Genomic DNA, 16,453 nt, shown 5'->3' on the forward strand with positions numbered 1-16,453 from the left:
GAGCTACTGCAGGAAACAAGCAGTGCTCCCCTCCCTCTTCCCCTCCCGCTTCACTCAGGAATGAGCACCACTTTCACCAAAAGGGAGAGGGCAGAGGAGCAGGCAGAGCTCAGGGAGTCTCCTTGTCCTCTACTCCTCTTCCTGCCCCTCCTGAGACCAGTAAGATGCCTCCTCCATCCCTCGTGCCACTCCTCTGTCCCTGTAACACTCTGCCTGAGGGCTGGGAGGGGAAAGGGGGCCTGATTACAGCCCTCCAACAAATCAGACAGTGGTGGGAAGAACCCTAGGGGCTGCAAGAGGTTGAGAGAGAACTGGTTGGGGGTAGGGTTGTGCCAATATAAGGCAGGGTTCCAAATCACCTCTCTCAACAGGCCAGAAGCATTGCCCCCCCGAGTATGTGGGGAGGAGGGGTTTAAAAAAAACCCATGAGACAAATGAATAAACACGATGCAATTACAATATATTTGGGGGTCTGAAGGAATCTGTCTCATGACATGTGAACCTGCAGGGCTGGCAGCCCTGCTTCCTGCCCGGCTGGCTACCATCATGCATTTACACAGCTTCCCTCAGCCCCCAACAGAGCAGCTCTTTGCAGCGTGGCCTATAACCAGAGAACCAGAGGCGCTGTGTATTATGAAGAGAGCAGAGGAAAGGTGAATAGGACACGCACAGCAGGGGGGGCCTGTAACTCTCAGCCACAGCAGAGGACAACCCAATGGTTGCCTTCCCAGGGGAAGCTGGGAAGTTTGGATCAAATGGCATCATTGCTCAAAACAGAGAGCCCTAGGGTCCCAGTAGAGAGCCCTAGGGTCCCAGTGGAAAACCCGAGTATCTTTCTGAATGGCCATTGGTTAAAAAGGCTCTCAGTTTCCCCTCCTACTAGTCACGCTGCATAGTTCTCTCTGCAAGCATGACAGTTGCTATTTCGGTGTAACCAAAGAATGAGGAAACAGCAAAAGCCTTACTGGTTGAGTCAGAGGCCAGCAAGGGGAACCACCAGGGAGCTACTAGATCTGCCCATCAATGAGGGTTTTTTGTTTTGCTTTTTAATCTCCAAATCAAAACAGTTGCATGTGAGTGACGGGCTGTTGACTCAGGCTCATTATCTTTACTCTTGGTGCTCATGCTAGCATCAGGCCCTGTTGCACGTCAAGTACTGTGTGCTCTTCCTGGACTTCCTTGGAATCAGATGATAACATCAGAGGTTACTGTTGGGATCTGGTCTTTACTGCAAATATTAATACTTGTAAATAAATCCTTCAAATTATCTAGAAGACAGACACTCACAGTCTGGGGTGCTACAACTCTTCTAGGTGAAGGTTTAGGGGCCATTTTCTGTTTTGGTGTCATTCTTCTCTCCACTCTACCAGGCACTGCAGTCTCTTTTTTTCTCACAGACAGACCCACACTGGGATTAAATTGGGGGCGGGGAGGGGAGGATGAAATCAAACTGCATTCAACAGGCCTAACCTGACACTAGTTAATCAGCTCTCCAAGATCAGTTTCCTTATGAAAATTCAACTCATGACATTCACCTGCTTCATAATGATCACAACTAAATAGCATTTGCTAAATAGCAATTATTAAGATTAGTCAATAACAAACATGGGACAAAAACTCCAGCAGCTTGTGCTCTCATTCCTATGTTCAGCCTTCTTCTCACAGCAGAATACATCCTGGCTTTCACATGGGATCCTATAAGATTTTGATGCCTCAAAACAGTTGCAAGATTTATTGGGCCTTTAAATGTAAAGTGCTTCACAGCATTGCCAATCTTAGAGAGCTTTTCCAGATGAGGAAGAAAAACATTTTTAAGGAGTTGGGTATGTGCACAGCTCTGTGTTAACTGAAATAAATCCTACTGTGTGCTCAGAAAAAAAAAAAACTTCCACTGCTCAGAGCCATCACAGATTTCCTTCAAATTTGGATTGTTCCTCATCTCAGTGAGATCTACCAAACAACCTATGTTTAAACAAAATCTGTTTAGCAATGTTGAGTTAGCTATGGACATAATTTGTCATCAGAACATATGGGATAAATGCTTTTGTTGTGTTTCATTAAATATACACAAAACTAAAAGGGAACAGATTTTCTGAAGCTTCACCAGGAAAAAACATCACTTAAGATGAGACCGACCAAGGAGAATTTAAATTGAAAAGGAATTTGAGAAGATTATGAGCAAACGAGGGAAATAGTACATTCCGATTCTACCGGGCCCTACCACTCCAATTCTAACGTATGTGATACAAACCCACTGTTTTGCATAAGTCACGCTCAGATGTCCATTTTCTGATAGACTAGTCTTGAGCACTATTGGGAAATGAAGACATACAGAAGATGTATATCTAAGGGTCCTTTTTAAATCCCCATCTATTTATCTTGCTGCTGCCCCACAACCACCTAATAATTTTACAGTCTTGATGAAAATTATATATTGTTTTCCTGCACTGTAAGAAGTTAGATATCCAACCATATCCATCAATTGATAAAACCCTGTTTTAAATCTACAGGAGCTGCCATTTGAATTATGATTCAAACTTTTTTTTCACCATATTGAACTCTTCATGGAATTACTTCATGATCTACATACATCACCTCAATAACTTTGTATTTGGTCTTATCCTTGCTAAATGTAAAGCTTTAATTGCCTGCTATCTGCATTATTTTTATCTAGGTGCCAGCATGCTCATCCCTATCAATCTCAACAATAAACACCTGTTCATCCACTATACATGTAAGTACTCCAGGCATATAACTCCTGGAATATTTCAATTATGTGTTTACTCTCAAAAGATAAGTAGAAAAATGTGCAACACCTTATCAGCTTCTACTGTATGTACAACAAGGGATTCCTCACCAACTTCACTTACCAAATGTCTTGTTCACTTCAGTAAATGAGGGCTAAGGTGGTATTGGCGCTAAGGTGCACAGTTGACTGCCCAGAGGTTGCAAGTTTGAGGCCATGTAAGACACACTCATGGCATGGCCCTGTCAGATTCCAACAAATCTATGAATTCTGCTAAACATCTTGTCATGAAAAAGGATGGGTTTCTGTAAATATTGGCTCACCCTTTTTTTCCCATCTCCTGGAGTAGGCATAGTCTCATGCAGCATGGCAGGGCATTTATTGAGACCCTGAGAAATTAAAATACCATTGTGCCCAATTCTTTTTATTGTCACAGCTAAACTGGTGACCAATCTATTGTCTTCATAAGGTCTATCATTTGTAAATTAACAATTATTCCTTTCAGTTTCTCCAAGTACAGCAAACATATCTTTCTAGAGTTCTGCACAGCTGCTGCAAACTTTACACCAACACAAATTTTCAGCTCTGAGTAATGCTTTCACACAGTGTAATTTGTGCTGAGTTCCTCTTTTACAAATTTGCGGTGTCCATAACATTTTGTCTGTGTACTGTCATGTACCTATTTACTTTTCAGTAATGGTACAGCAGCAGCTACAGAGTAACAAAATAACCTTCTGCAGCCTATGTCCTTACATTCATCATTGCTGTGTCTTATGTCGTGATTTATTTTCTCCAAAAAAGTACTAAAGACATTTTTGTACTCAGAGCCCCAATATTTACCCAGCAGATACAAATATATTACATTTACCTACACATTGGTGTCAATATTAATGTGATCTGCCCTGTGAAGTACCTTTCGTGCTATAGCTAGTGTGTCCGACCTGTTGGTTTTCACTTTTGTCACAAAACAGTTCTAGAATTGCCCTTTTTTAGTAAAACTGTGGGCATAACAAGAATGACCTTAAAAATTATATGGATGCATTTTTGTTTCCTCATATCAAGGAGAGGGGCTGTGCTAACTTTCAATTATTTTATGTTATAATATAAATGGGGCTGAATAGTCACCTTTGTCATGACAGGAAGAAATTTGTAGTAGGCAAGTTCCCTTTTCTTTTTCACTTTCCTAACAAAGCATTGGTCAACATAGTTCATTGGAGTATCATGAGCTCCTTTTAAGGGTGCCACTGGGTACCAAGCAATATTAGCTCTGTTAGATATGCAAACAATAAAAACACAGAGATTTCAAATAGGAATCCATAGTGTCAAAATCATTCTGACATGTTGTAGTCTTTCAGCATTTTTTGCAACAAAAGTGTTGCTTTATTATTTTTCCATAGTCAAAAAATGAATGAAAACAACAAGCTGGCATTTTCTGAGGGGTGCCTTGAGTCTAAAAAAGGTGAGAACCAATCCGTTAGTCTTTGTCTGCTTTTCCATATTTCCCATTGACCAAGCTAAAGTTTATTATGATAATAGTAACATAACATTGTAAACATTTTAAAACTACTATTTAAATGTATGTTGTACAGGAAGAACATTTATGTCCACAGGTAACATTGTTGAGGTGTAGCTTTATAGATGGGTAATAACAGAGGTATTGCAGTTCTGTTCTGGATACTATTATGGAAAAAAAATCTTCCTCTAACATTGTTACAAAGTCATAGGCAAATATTTGGTGCAATATTATTATATTTCAATAGGTCCATAAGTATCTGTTGTAGATGGATGGATTTCATAGACAGCTATGTGTGTGTATTTTAGGGACAGAACTGTCATGTTCAAATGACAAGAGATGTGTCACACAGCTTATTGGTGGAAAAAAATAGGAATATTTATCCAAAATTATTTTTTCAAAAGCTTTGATGAAAAACACCTCACAGTTTTTCAACCAGTTTCAACATTTTATTGTGGAAACTTTCCCACATTCCCCAAATTTCTATTTGGCCTAGAAATCAAAAAGTGATGTGGCCATATTAGCCTTTACCTCTTGCACTTTGCCCAGGCTCCTCACCATGGAGTGCAATAAAATGGCTCCTGCGATGTCCTTGGTCTTCAGGGAGTTTCCAGAAATGACATGTGTGCTGACATTGAAATAATCTGCAGCCTGAGTCAAGTATGCAAGCTATTGCTGAGGATGCCTGGCAGCGGCAGCCTGCTCTGTGAACTGTTCCGCTCTTGTTTACTCAAATCCTTTTCCTTCCTCTCTTTATCTGAGAACACAGTATACCATTATGATGACATTATCTAATAATGATGTGACACAGAAGCATGGGCCAAGGACTATGGTCTGTTTTTCCGAGGTGCTGATTCCAGTCTGCTCAAGAGGAGCTGCAGATACTCAGTACCTCTGAAAACCAGGGTTCTGATCTTTATTTCCTGGTGCCAATCACATGCTGTGCGTCACCGTTAGAGGAGATTATATCCATCATGTAGCAGAAGTCAGTACCCCTGACCTCAGGTTTCTGCTATAAAAGCCATCTTGTCCAGTTTTGGGGTAATTAATGAGGCAGGTTGACTAAGCTTTAGGTAACTCTAACTGCTACACAAGAAGAAACAAAACTATCCTGATATTATTGCGGGGAGGGACAGAAGAGCCATGAAACAGATCTCTTTCTTCATTCAGGGAACAGGAACGTCTTTGCTTCTAGGAAGCATAGTGAAGTTCTGCATATGACAGAATTACTCATGCTTGTCCCTTACAGCTATGTCACAGAAAGGGATTGAACAGAAACGATGCAAGCTTAAGTCTACATCATAGCAGGCAATGGCACAAAAGTACACAAGGGCATGGTAATGGTAACCAGGAAATAGCCTATTTTGATGGGCAGGAGCAAACCTTTGGGAACACTTGCTCTGGTTCTTAAGTTGATATAACCCTCACAAGACAGATACATCACTTTGTAGTTCCTGTATTCTTTAGAAGATGACAATTGTTTTTCAACAGATGTAAGAGTTTGCATACAAAGACATTAGCACAACAGAGACATACAAATGCACAACAGAGAAACCACAGAGAGGTGGTAAGCAGTCTTTCTTGGCTAATGTATGCAGTCTCTTACCCTGAAGAAAGTCTGACCAAAGATCACACTGGAAGCGTACCGTAAGTGCTACTACTCTCTGCTGAATGATTCTGGACATTCCCTTTGTTTTCCAGAAATTAAGTCCAACAGTTAGGGAGCAATGATTATACAAACACAGTATTGCCAACTCCAAGTGTTTAAAAAAATCAAGACTCAGAGTCCCCATATCAAGAGATTTTAATATAATAATGTATTTTATAATTTTGCTTCTGAACTTTTCCAAACTTTTCTCCACTGCAGCCATAAGGGCTAGAAATGCTGTTTCTTTTAAATGAAAGCTGAGATTCTCACATAAAGAAATGTCATTGTCACATGTCTTCATGTCTTAAATAAAATACCTAGTATCTCAAGACATCCTCCTTGTCTTACAAAAAAAAAGCTGCTCTGGAGACATTTGCCATGTAGGATACAGAAGTGTTCCACTTAGTTGGTTAGTGGGGTGAGGACAAAAAATGCTGAAGAGGAAAATGATAAAAAAATGTTATGGTGGACATTTATGCAGCATATAGAGATAATTTTGTTCTAGTTAGAGGTTGGTTTATTCCCTGAAGCAAGAAGATGGATATTTCTAATTATTTTAAAATCCCATTTAATATTTCCTTTTTTCTTCTCAGGATTCAGATAAAAGTCCCAATTTTTTTCTGAATTCTGCTAAGAATGCTGGCATAGTGATATCTTCTGGCAATGAGTTCCACAGACTAATTATGGAGCATGCGAGAAGGCACTTCCTTTTATTAGTTTCTGATTAAATGTTATTGAACAGAATCTTTTGTCTCACATTATGATGAAGGTGGTATCTTTAGATCATTCATTTTACACCCGGGCTTTCTATGTTTGTCTTACTTCTGGACTATCAAATCTTAGGCTACATCTATTTTGCAGACTTCCTGCGTGTTCTTGCCTTATGCCAAAGCCATGTAAGGCAATGAAACCCTTTAAATGCTTGTCTAAAGGCATACTGAATCTGTGAGATTCTGCTCACAAGGCATGTTGTGCTTTGGCCCCTTCTTCGCATCCACTCTGCAGTGCAAGAGGCAGCAAAAATGCAAGTACCTGAGCTCATGTTCAGATACTTCTCCAGCACCATTTCCACAAGTGTATGATCCTGCCTTTTTCATGCCCTTCCTGTCCTGTGGGTTACATCCCTCAATGTATATATGCTTATCATTTTTCCCTTTGTTTCCACATGGCCTGCTTCCATTTCTACACAGCTCAGTTCAGCATGGCAAAACAGGAACATGTTCACTGCCTGCTGTGCTGCTGGCTGGCTAGAGTTAGAGCTCTGGTTAATCTCTGGGTGCGAACATAGCAAGCAATATGATTCATGGAGAAGCACACAAGGGCCGTGTCCAGATGAATGTGGCCATGCAAACACATTCAGCTGTTCTCTGCACTTCAAGGGAGCGGGCGGGGTTTGATCCCTCGATATCCAACATGATATCCAAGGGTCAAAAAAAGAAAAAGGCAGGGTGGTGCTTGTGGGGGCAGTGCACACTGCTCAAAACCAGAGCCTGGCCAGCTGGAGCCACACACTGGCCGCCAGCCAGGGTCTGAGCAGCAGGATTGTCACTGCTGCAGCCCCAGGAAGGCCCCAGAACCCTAGATAAGGCTGCTGGGGCCAGCCCAGTGCCGGCCCCAGCCTCCCCTACCCCATCTGTGGAAACCTGCCATACACCAGAGGGTGCATGGCACAAGCATTCCTCAGGGACCTTGCGCAGCTGCTAGCTGTCCCCAGGTAACCAAACATCCATGCTCGTGTGGACTCAGCCAAGGTGTCTAACACTTTTAAGCTGGTGCATGTAAAGCTTTCTGAGGCTGGCACTGGAGGAGTTATAGCACAGTAGGGAAATAAGCCCCAGAAACAGGCCATGGAACCAGAAATTGTTATATCCTGCCTTGAATGGGCAGAACAGCAGTGGATAAACTGAGCCTATTAGTAAGCTAAACACATCCACTCCAACCTCCAGGAAATGGACACAAGACAATTACAACCCGGTTCCTTGAGCATGGTGCTAAGAACCCAGATTTGTTTTGCTACTAAACATAGGTCTCTGCAGCACCAGCGGGATATGGCTCATCAGCACAGAACCCAGAAGGCAGATGTGACTAACACGTGAGCACGTGTGAGCCGGGACACATGGAAGCTTTCTCTGATCTTACATATTTCTGAACTACAGAGAGACAGCCCAGGAGTACTGGAAGGGCAGGGCAGGAACAAGTGCTGTCATTTTTTCCAAACAAACATTTTCCTTTTTGTCCCAGGCTGCCAGGCAGTATTCATGAGTTCCAAATAGATGGTCTCTCCCTCAACTGCCATTACTTATCTCAGCCACTCTACACGCCTGCAGTAAGCAGTACAATTCCTTGATAACAATGTGCTTTAAAGAGCTGCCCTTTCATATAGAGATGGATGTGCTGACTCAGCTACTGGAAAAAAAAAAATCAAGCAAAATGCAGAGGAGGCACAGCAGTTTGTTCACAGCCCCATGCTTGCCTAGACAGGATAAAAAGGGAGGGATTCTGAGAATAGGAAGACATGCCATTAATAAAGCATCCGCTGTACAGCCAGGTTGTGGAATGCTGTGAACTTGAACAACTGAAGGAAAATACTGACAAAGACAGGAAATGCAAAAGGTCATGTTCACACAGCAATACTAATTCAGCTGTCCTGTCCAGAATTTACAGGTATACAAAAGTTACTCAATGTGCAGTGTGCCCATATGAACATTGCTACTGGAACCTCAGGTTTTGCAGTCCCTGACATTTCCTTTAACTCAGTCTTAACTATTGCACATCCAAGATTTTGCTAACATTTCACTGAGCCCCTCTGTCACAAAGAACTGTGCCTTTTTTTTTTTCAATTGGAAGGAAGTGTGGGTGCTAGCAGTAACATCATTGAGTTTGGCAGGTATGATGAGGACCACAGCATGCAGAGAACCTAAGCCAAGAGGCTTTTTCACACTGGGGAAGTGAACTATATTTTTTAAAAAGCTAGATGTGATTAAACCCCAAAGTATAGATTGCCCATGTATCTTGTACTCGCTGAAGATTGTTCAATTTACTAAACGAGTGTTACTGTCCAGCTACTTTACTATGACTAAAAATCCAGACATTTTTAAAACATGAAATGCATTTTCCCTCCTACCCACATGTGAGGCCTTCATGTGTATTTAGGGGCCTATCTTTAAGTTTGAGGAGTTTAGCAATTATTTTTACTCACTATCAATTGTACCTTTTTAGTATTATCCTGTAACACAGCAACATACATTTAAGTAAGACCTTTAATGAACCTTCAGTGGTAAATAAGAGAGCAGACTAATCATGTGTATTCATCTCCACTGCAGAAAATTGCTGGACTCTATGATCTTCTGAGGTCCCTTCCAGCCCTAAAGTCTATGAAATCTAATGTCTATGAATGTACAACATAAGAACAGCGATAGAAGGAATGGTAATATAATGGTAAATACACATTAAGCTTGACTCAAAAGTCACCTGAAACTTAAAAACTGCTCATTATTATGTTTTAAAACAAAGTAGCAAAAAGGCCCAACTCTCATATGAGAGCGACTTGGAAGTTGATTGCAAATAACTAAATTATATGATTAATGGTCGCTGACTGGTTGGGAGATCATTTTTATGGAAGTCAACAGCACATAGCACCTCACGGCATCAGGGCCTATAAGAACTATACACCACCGAATGTACTTCAGACATTGAATGTGGCCATTATAATTAATAATGGCATTAACTCAAAGCCCTAGTGTACTTGGGGCCTTGCCTCCAAGCAATCTTGGTAATCACTTGGGTTCAGAGGAAGAGAACTATTCCACGTGAGAATGTCAAGGTCCATTTATCCAGTGGAGCTCAACATTTCTATTGGCTTGGGCACCTTCATCCCTTTTTGACAGTTGATGAGGTTGATTCTTTTTCTTTACATCTTTGACAGTTGTGTAGTTGTCTAAAGCAGAGTTGTATCACACTTCTGTTGCCAGAGCATCTCCATAGCAGGTAAAGAACCAAAATCGCAGCAGTCTGGCCTGCATTGGGTACAAATAAAGAGGAGCATAAGCTCATGCAGTAGAAGCATAAACCCTCGTACTGTGACCCTGGCAAAAAAGCAGGATGAAATGATTTCTTTAAAATAGTAAAATTCTGTTGAATTAACTAACTGCAGAACACTTATCACTTTTCAACAAGTCATATGAAGAGCAAACTGGAGGAAGCTCTTACATTTTAATTGAAGTTTTAAGTGTATTTGGTTGCAATAGAGAATACGTATATGCCCTGTTATTGACTTAGATCAGGGTTTGACAACCTACAGCCTGTGGAGTTATGAGATCCAGCCCATGGACAAGAGGCATTTGGCAGTGGGAGACTTCAGCAACAGCTGCCATCTCTGTTTCGCTGCAGGGTGAAGAGGTGGTGGTGGATGGGTCCTAGTCCCCATCTACTTGCCTCTGACCTGAACTGGGTCAATCTGACCCGTAACCTTAAAAGGTTGCTAGACTGCTGACTGCAAACAGGGCTCCCTAAGCATTTCCCCTGGAGCATGTTGGAGCAGGAAAAGTTCCTAGGAGGAAGACAACTTGTTGAAAGAGATAGAGGGCTGATAAAGTGGAAAGATCCAAAAAAGTCTATTGCAGATGTCAGGAACTGCAGAAAAGGAGGCCATCTCTGGAAGAATGAAAAGATAAACTGAAGGAGCAGAGTGCAAGATTTCCCTGCCAGGAGAAGCACACCTTATCTGTGTTTTGTAAGCTGCCACATGAATTTATGGAAGTATATAAAAATTTTACAACATGGAAGGGGCCAGTGCTGTACAAGGAAAGGAAACAGTGGGGAAGGGAATAGAAATAGACTTGATTCATGCAATAGGCTGGAAAAAGACTATGCAGTGTTCAGGGAGCAATTGTGTTTTGAATTTTTAAATTAATGAGGAGCCAGTTAAAACATTCAGATTGTGCCAATGTCCATGTGCAATGAATCTCTAGACACCCTAACCTCAGTGCATGTTACAAATACACAACCCAAATCTGTGCATACTACTTAGGCTAAAAACAGACAGACTGTTGGATTTCTCCTGGGACAAAGCCTTTTATTCTGGGATCCTACAGACATGCAGACCCATTGTCCTACTTTAAATACCTGTGAAGTGCTAAGATAACACCTTTTCCCTAGGGGCCAGTTGGGGCTTACTTGGAGTTAATTGCCATTCAAGTGTGTGTGCATGTGTAAATGACTGTTCCCACCCTCTCCCCCACTTGGTGTCAAAGCCCAGGACAATCTGTTTTTAGCCTTACAGTTGCTCCATCCAGGTGTACTTTATAAAAAGTGGGAAGTTGTACTACATTGCTCAGTGTGTGTGTTTAACCTCATTATTTGGAAAGAGTTTGATTCTATGCTTGGTTCAAGAGAGAACTTCAGTGGCAGGCAAATAGAAACAAAATGAAATATTGGAATAACGAATCTGTTTTAAATCTAAGCAGATGTGGGGCAGTGAAGCAGAACAATTTATCACCAGTTTCCTTGGCAATATGGTAGGAATTATAATCCAATATACTGAGGAACTAAATTAATAAAGTTATCCTTTAGGACCCAGATTTCACCATGAAGATGACAAAGAATTATAGCATTATAGAAGAGTTTTGTCTTTGATTTCAGTGGCTTCAGGTTTCACCTAAAGACTCACCTCACCAGTCCTGAAGCAAACATATTAATGAAGTTACTCATCCTTTCAATTTTCTATGCCCCATTTATGATCCCATTTTCTATGTCCCATTTTTCTGCTGTCTACTCAGTTGTCCCTATGCGCCCAGGTATACAAAGAAACCTTATCCAGCTTTATCCCAACCATGCAGTTGGTCCTACAAAATAAATCACCCCAAAAATCCTTTCCTATAAGCCCAGCACATTTTTTGAACCATCAAATAAATAAATACAAATGTTAATATAGGCTTGCAATACCTCTCCTTGCAAGCAGAGGTATATATACTACCTAATACATTCTATTATCAATTTTTGCTTTGCTGATGTTTATGACTGCCTCCAAAGCAGTCCATTGAAGAAAATTTTATAGAGCTAAGAAAGCAGGATATGGTAATGTTCATTACTAGTGTAACTTCCCCCTTTCATCCATCACAGTCATAATTAATATTGCAGTATTGGTAAAGGCTGAGATTTCAAGTCATCCTCATGAAATGAATCAGCCCCATTCTTCCTCTTATTTGGAGTTCCGCATTGTGAATATAGTCAAAGTGTAATAGGGAGACAATTTATGGGAATGAAATCTCTTTGGAGTCCTATACCCTGCCTTCTACTCTCCCAGGTGATTCTATTATGCCATGTCTCCTCTTCACATTTGTTTAGAGAGCAAACTGAATTTATTTTTTTATGAAACGTTCAACAGATTGCTTCACATGAATCAGTGAAATGGATGCAGGCCTTCTGAAGTTTGGGCTTCAATGCATGTGCATGACTTATATCACTCATGTACTATATTGTCAGGCACGTGGATAAAATTCATTCCTGTGCAGAGAGCTGTAGCAGTATGTCAGCACCACTAAAGCCTTCCGATAGGGCTTAAGTGGGATTTAAGTTCTGAAAGGGCTGAGGTACACCCAGCACTTTGAACATGTGAAACTGAGCATGGAGGTGGCGTACAGATCTGTGCCAGTCAGTTTCAGTCTAGTAACTGACACAAAATTACTCATGGGGAACCCTCTGATCAACAGGGATTCAGGCTTTCTGCTACCCGTGGAAAAACTGAAACCCGCCCCCCCACAGATTTCCCGATTTAGCATAGGAAAATGAAGACCTCATTTTAATGGAGAAACCCATGGATTCTGCAGTTTTGCAAAGAGCTCTCTGCAGGCTGGCAGACTTCCAGCCTGCAAGGGGCTGCAAAGAGCAGGAGGAAGGTGGTGAGGCAGGGGATGCCATGTGCACGTATATGCACATGGTCACCAGGCAGCCTGGAGAGAAGCTCCCACAGGTAAGGAAGGGGGCAGGGATTGAGGCCCCCATAGAGAAGGAGTAAGGGATTTCGGCAGGGCTGAGGCTGCTGCCCAGCTGGGTGATGCGTGGGGCCCGGGGCTGCATTGTGTGGTTGCAGGGCCCTGGGACAGGGCCACGGACAGCTCATTCAGGGAGTGGGTGGGGGAGGCAGCTCCCTGCCCCTGTGTGCACTCCTGGGAGGGCAGGGGGGACCTATGTCCCCCAGATCTGTGTGCAGGGTGGAGATGGGTGGCCTGCTGCATGCTCAGGCTCCCACCTTGCTGCCCTCCCGCGGGGCCTCTGCAGCCCAGCAGGTGCGACCCAGCAGTGCAGTGGGGCCATGTGGGGATCTCCTTGCCACTGCAAGCTCTACGCTGCCCTGGTGACGCACCCCTACACGTACCAAAGCAGCAAAAGGTACAACCCTATGCTGTTCTCCCTGCTGCTGCCACACATGTAGGGGATTCCTCATCAGGACAGCTTGGGGCTTGCAGCAGCAAGGAGATCCCTATGTAGCTTTGCTGTTCCCTGCCATGCTGGGTCGCACCCACTGGGCTGTGGGGGTCCTGTGGGGAGGGCAGCAGGGTGGGAACCCAAGCCTGCAGTGGGCAGGCAGCAGGGGGAGAGCCAGACTCTGATCTGCTGCAGCAGCTGCCGCCTCCTGCTGGGGGCAGGGGGTTGTGGACCTGGGTTCCTGGCCATGTGGCCCTAACAGCTGGGGTCCCCCTCTGGCAGGGCTGCAGGGGCTATGGAGAAGGAGTGAAGGGCACCAGCAGGGCCAGAGGGCTGGGGAGGAGTGAGGGGCCTTTCAATTTAATCATGCATTTGGGGGGGTTTCTCAGAGAATTTGTGATTTTTTGTCAGGGAAAACCAGGATCCCTGCTGATCAACTACCAGCATCAGGGAAGGAGCAGTCTACGTAGAGGGGGATCAGGTAAGCTGAATGGAAGGAAGCAAAGTGTTCCACGAAGCCTATGACAATATGGGAGGCCTAGTATGGGCATTTCAAAGTACTTGTCAGCAGAAAGTTTCTCAGCAGCATCAATGAAAAAGTTTACATCTTCCCATTGCAAGAGCAGGAAAGTTTAGTAGCTAAGATTTATTTGGTCAGGCAGAAGCAATAATTTCCATATCCCAGGGCTTTAAAAGAAGAAGATTTGAGTGCTGTTAACAATCCAAAATGAGACTGCTCTATTTGGGAAGAGGGGAGAGAAATTGAACAGCTGTAGTATGCAAATTAATTTTGTTTAAACTTTTTTTTTAGTTGAGCCTCTAATGTGTGAGTACAGACCTTGGCAATCAAAGTGTTACTTATTCTTCTCACAGGAATTGGAACCTGTGTGTGTTTCCAACACTGGTTTGGTGTGCTTTCTGCACCTGACAGGCCCTCATTGTGACTTTGCAGAGGTGACTAAATTAAGATTTTCAAGCCTGTAGAATTTCTGTCTTCACTATGGAGGAGTTTCTACTATGTATGGGTGTTGAAAATACATAAATGCTCATATGCAACATATGAGTAAAATGCCTCATCTTGATTTAGCTTAAACTCAAAGTAAAATACCAAGTATCATACTGCTAAGTTTGCATAAACTTCACTTTTGTGAAATTGTACATGTATTTTATTATCCAGAAAGCTAGAATACAGCTAATTAAAACAGTGAACATCCTCCTAATGTTGTATCCTCAAGTACTGAACTTCTAACCTGACATAAATACATTGCATACTGTAACCTGTTTCTCCTGATTATTAACCTTGAGCATGGCAACCTATAAATCATCGGTGAAACAGCTGGTGCACAGCATTGCCCCAAAGGTGTATGATTACGATCATTTTATACATATCTTGGTATGCAGACATGAAAAATTCATTGAAGAACTTGGGATTGCGAGACTTATTGTAATGAATTTTCTTAAAAACATAGATCATGTTTAAAATAGGTGTCTGCTCATTATGATGCAGCCATTTATATCTTTTTGAATTACCTAGTCCATACTTCAGCCATTTTCTTAAAGTCAAACATGATTCCAAAACAGATTTACAGTGGTCAGTTTGCCTGCACTCCACAGCAGGGATTTGCATTTTATCTTCATGCTGTTCATTCCCGCAGAGGCCAGAACACAAGCATGCAAAAATGTTAAAGGAACCAAGAGAATGAGTTTTTCTAGGTTACAGAATCCACTAAGGTGTCTTCTGTGGACAATACTGTATGGATTTAATTACTCTATTCAGTAAATTGGGTACTACGAGAATAACAGTACAGATTTACACAAGTCAGGTATCCAAGTCATTTGGAAAATCTTCAGGTCAGTCCTCAGTAATTTATAAAGGAGATAAGCAGACCCTTATATTAATAAAGCAGGAAGCAGGTCCTCCATGATGAGAAACGGAGAATGAGAGCTTTGTTACATACTAATTTTAGGTGGCTCCCAGAGTTCTTAACCCCTGGATTATCCACACATTATCACCTGAAACTAGTTTTAATCACTCTTTAGGCAGTTTAAAGTTATGCCACTCCAGGGCAGGTTTCTCTCTGATTTATGTTACCCGGCTCGTATTCCATTAATGTATGGCCAGTCCCCACAAATAAGCCACACAAGTTGCAGGTCTCCAGCATCCCATAATGCAGTGTCCCCTCCCCAACCCTCCTGTTTTATGTGGACACACTTTCCACCCTTTGAACTCTACTAAGGGGTAGAGGTGCACTGATACATCGGTCCATATTGTATGAGCACCGATAAAAGGAAAACTGACATTTATCAGCAAATTGGCTTTTTTTGGCTGATGTGGCTGATAATGTCGCCAATAAATGCTGCATGCATGGGTGCAGCCACAGCATGTGTGTGGCCAGGAATGCAGCCTGGCAGCGTGGAGAGCAGCATCCAGTTGGTAAGTTGGTTGTGGAGGAGGGGCTGGGGGGAAGGGAGGGGAGAGTTGTGGGGGGAAGCAGATAGAGGGCCCACAGTGGGGGGAGTGGGGCAGGGTAGGCCTCAGCTGTGAGCAGCACAGCTGGGGGGGGCATGGAGATTGGGGGCAGGCTTTTGCCATCACATGCACCTCTGGAGTGGGGTATATGCTTTCTGGATCTGTGCATGGGGGGGGAGGGGGGGCAGGCAGGCTCCCACTGCAAGCTGGGGCTGGTACTGGGCTCTTCCTGGCAGGGAGGTTGGGCCAGGGCTGTGCTTGGGGTGGGCAATGGTGGCACTGAAACTGGAGGCTACAGGGTGGGCTACAGCCACCCCAAAATTCACCGTAGCCCTTCCAAACCCCCCTCTCTCAGCACTGCTGCCACCCACCCTGAGCACAACCCCAGCCCAACCCCCCAGCCAGAAAAAGCCCAGCAGTGCCCCTGGCTTCGGCCCACAGTGGCAGCCCACCCTCACCCTGCAAGCAGATCTAGGAGACAGATGTTTCCTGCTGCTGGGCACACCCCACAGATGGCATAGGTGAAGGCAACACCCCTTCTCTTCATCCCTTAGATTAGCCACTGACAGCTCCATCCCACACTCTGCCCTCTCCTGGCTGGGCAGAGCATGCCCCAGCCCCACTCCCTCCCTCACTGTGGGAAGCTTGATC

At 43.2% G+C, this 16,453-nt stretch overlaps 1 long non-coding RNA gene across 1 annotated transcript in view; it reads left to right on the forward strand.

The window, feature by feature from the left end:
* LOC112549515 overlaps nucleotides 1-16,453 on the forward strand; it is a 59,513-nt gene that overhangs the window by 1,448 nt on the left and 41,612 nt on the right. The window contains exon 2 of the long non-coding RNA XR_003092950.1: nucleotides 2,675-2,734. This is a non-coding gene — a long non-coding RNA (uncharacterized LOC112549515). The remainder of the gene's footprint in view (nucleotides 1-2,674; nucleotides 2,735-16,453) is intronic.

This window comes from Alligator sinensis, unplaced genomic scaffold, assembly GCF_000455745.1.
Source record: "Alligator sinensis unplaced genomic scaffold, ASM45574v1 scaffold860_1, whole genome shotgun sequence".
Classification (NCBI taxonomy): domain Eukaryota; kingdom Metazoa; phylum Chordata; order Crocodylia; family Alligatoridae; genus Alligator; species Alligator sinensis.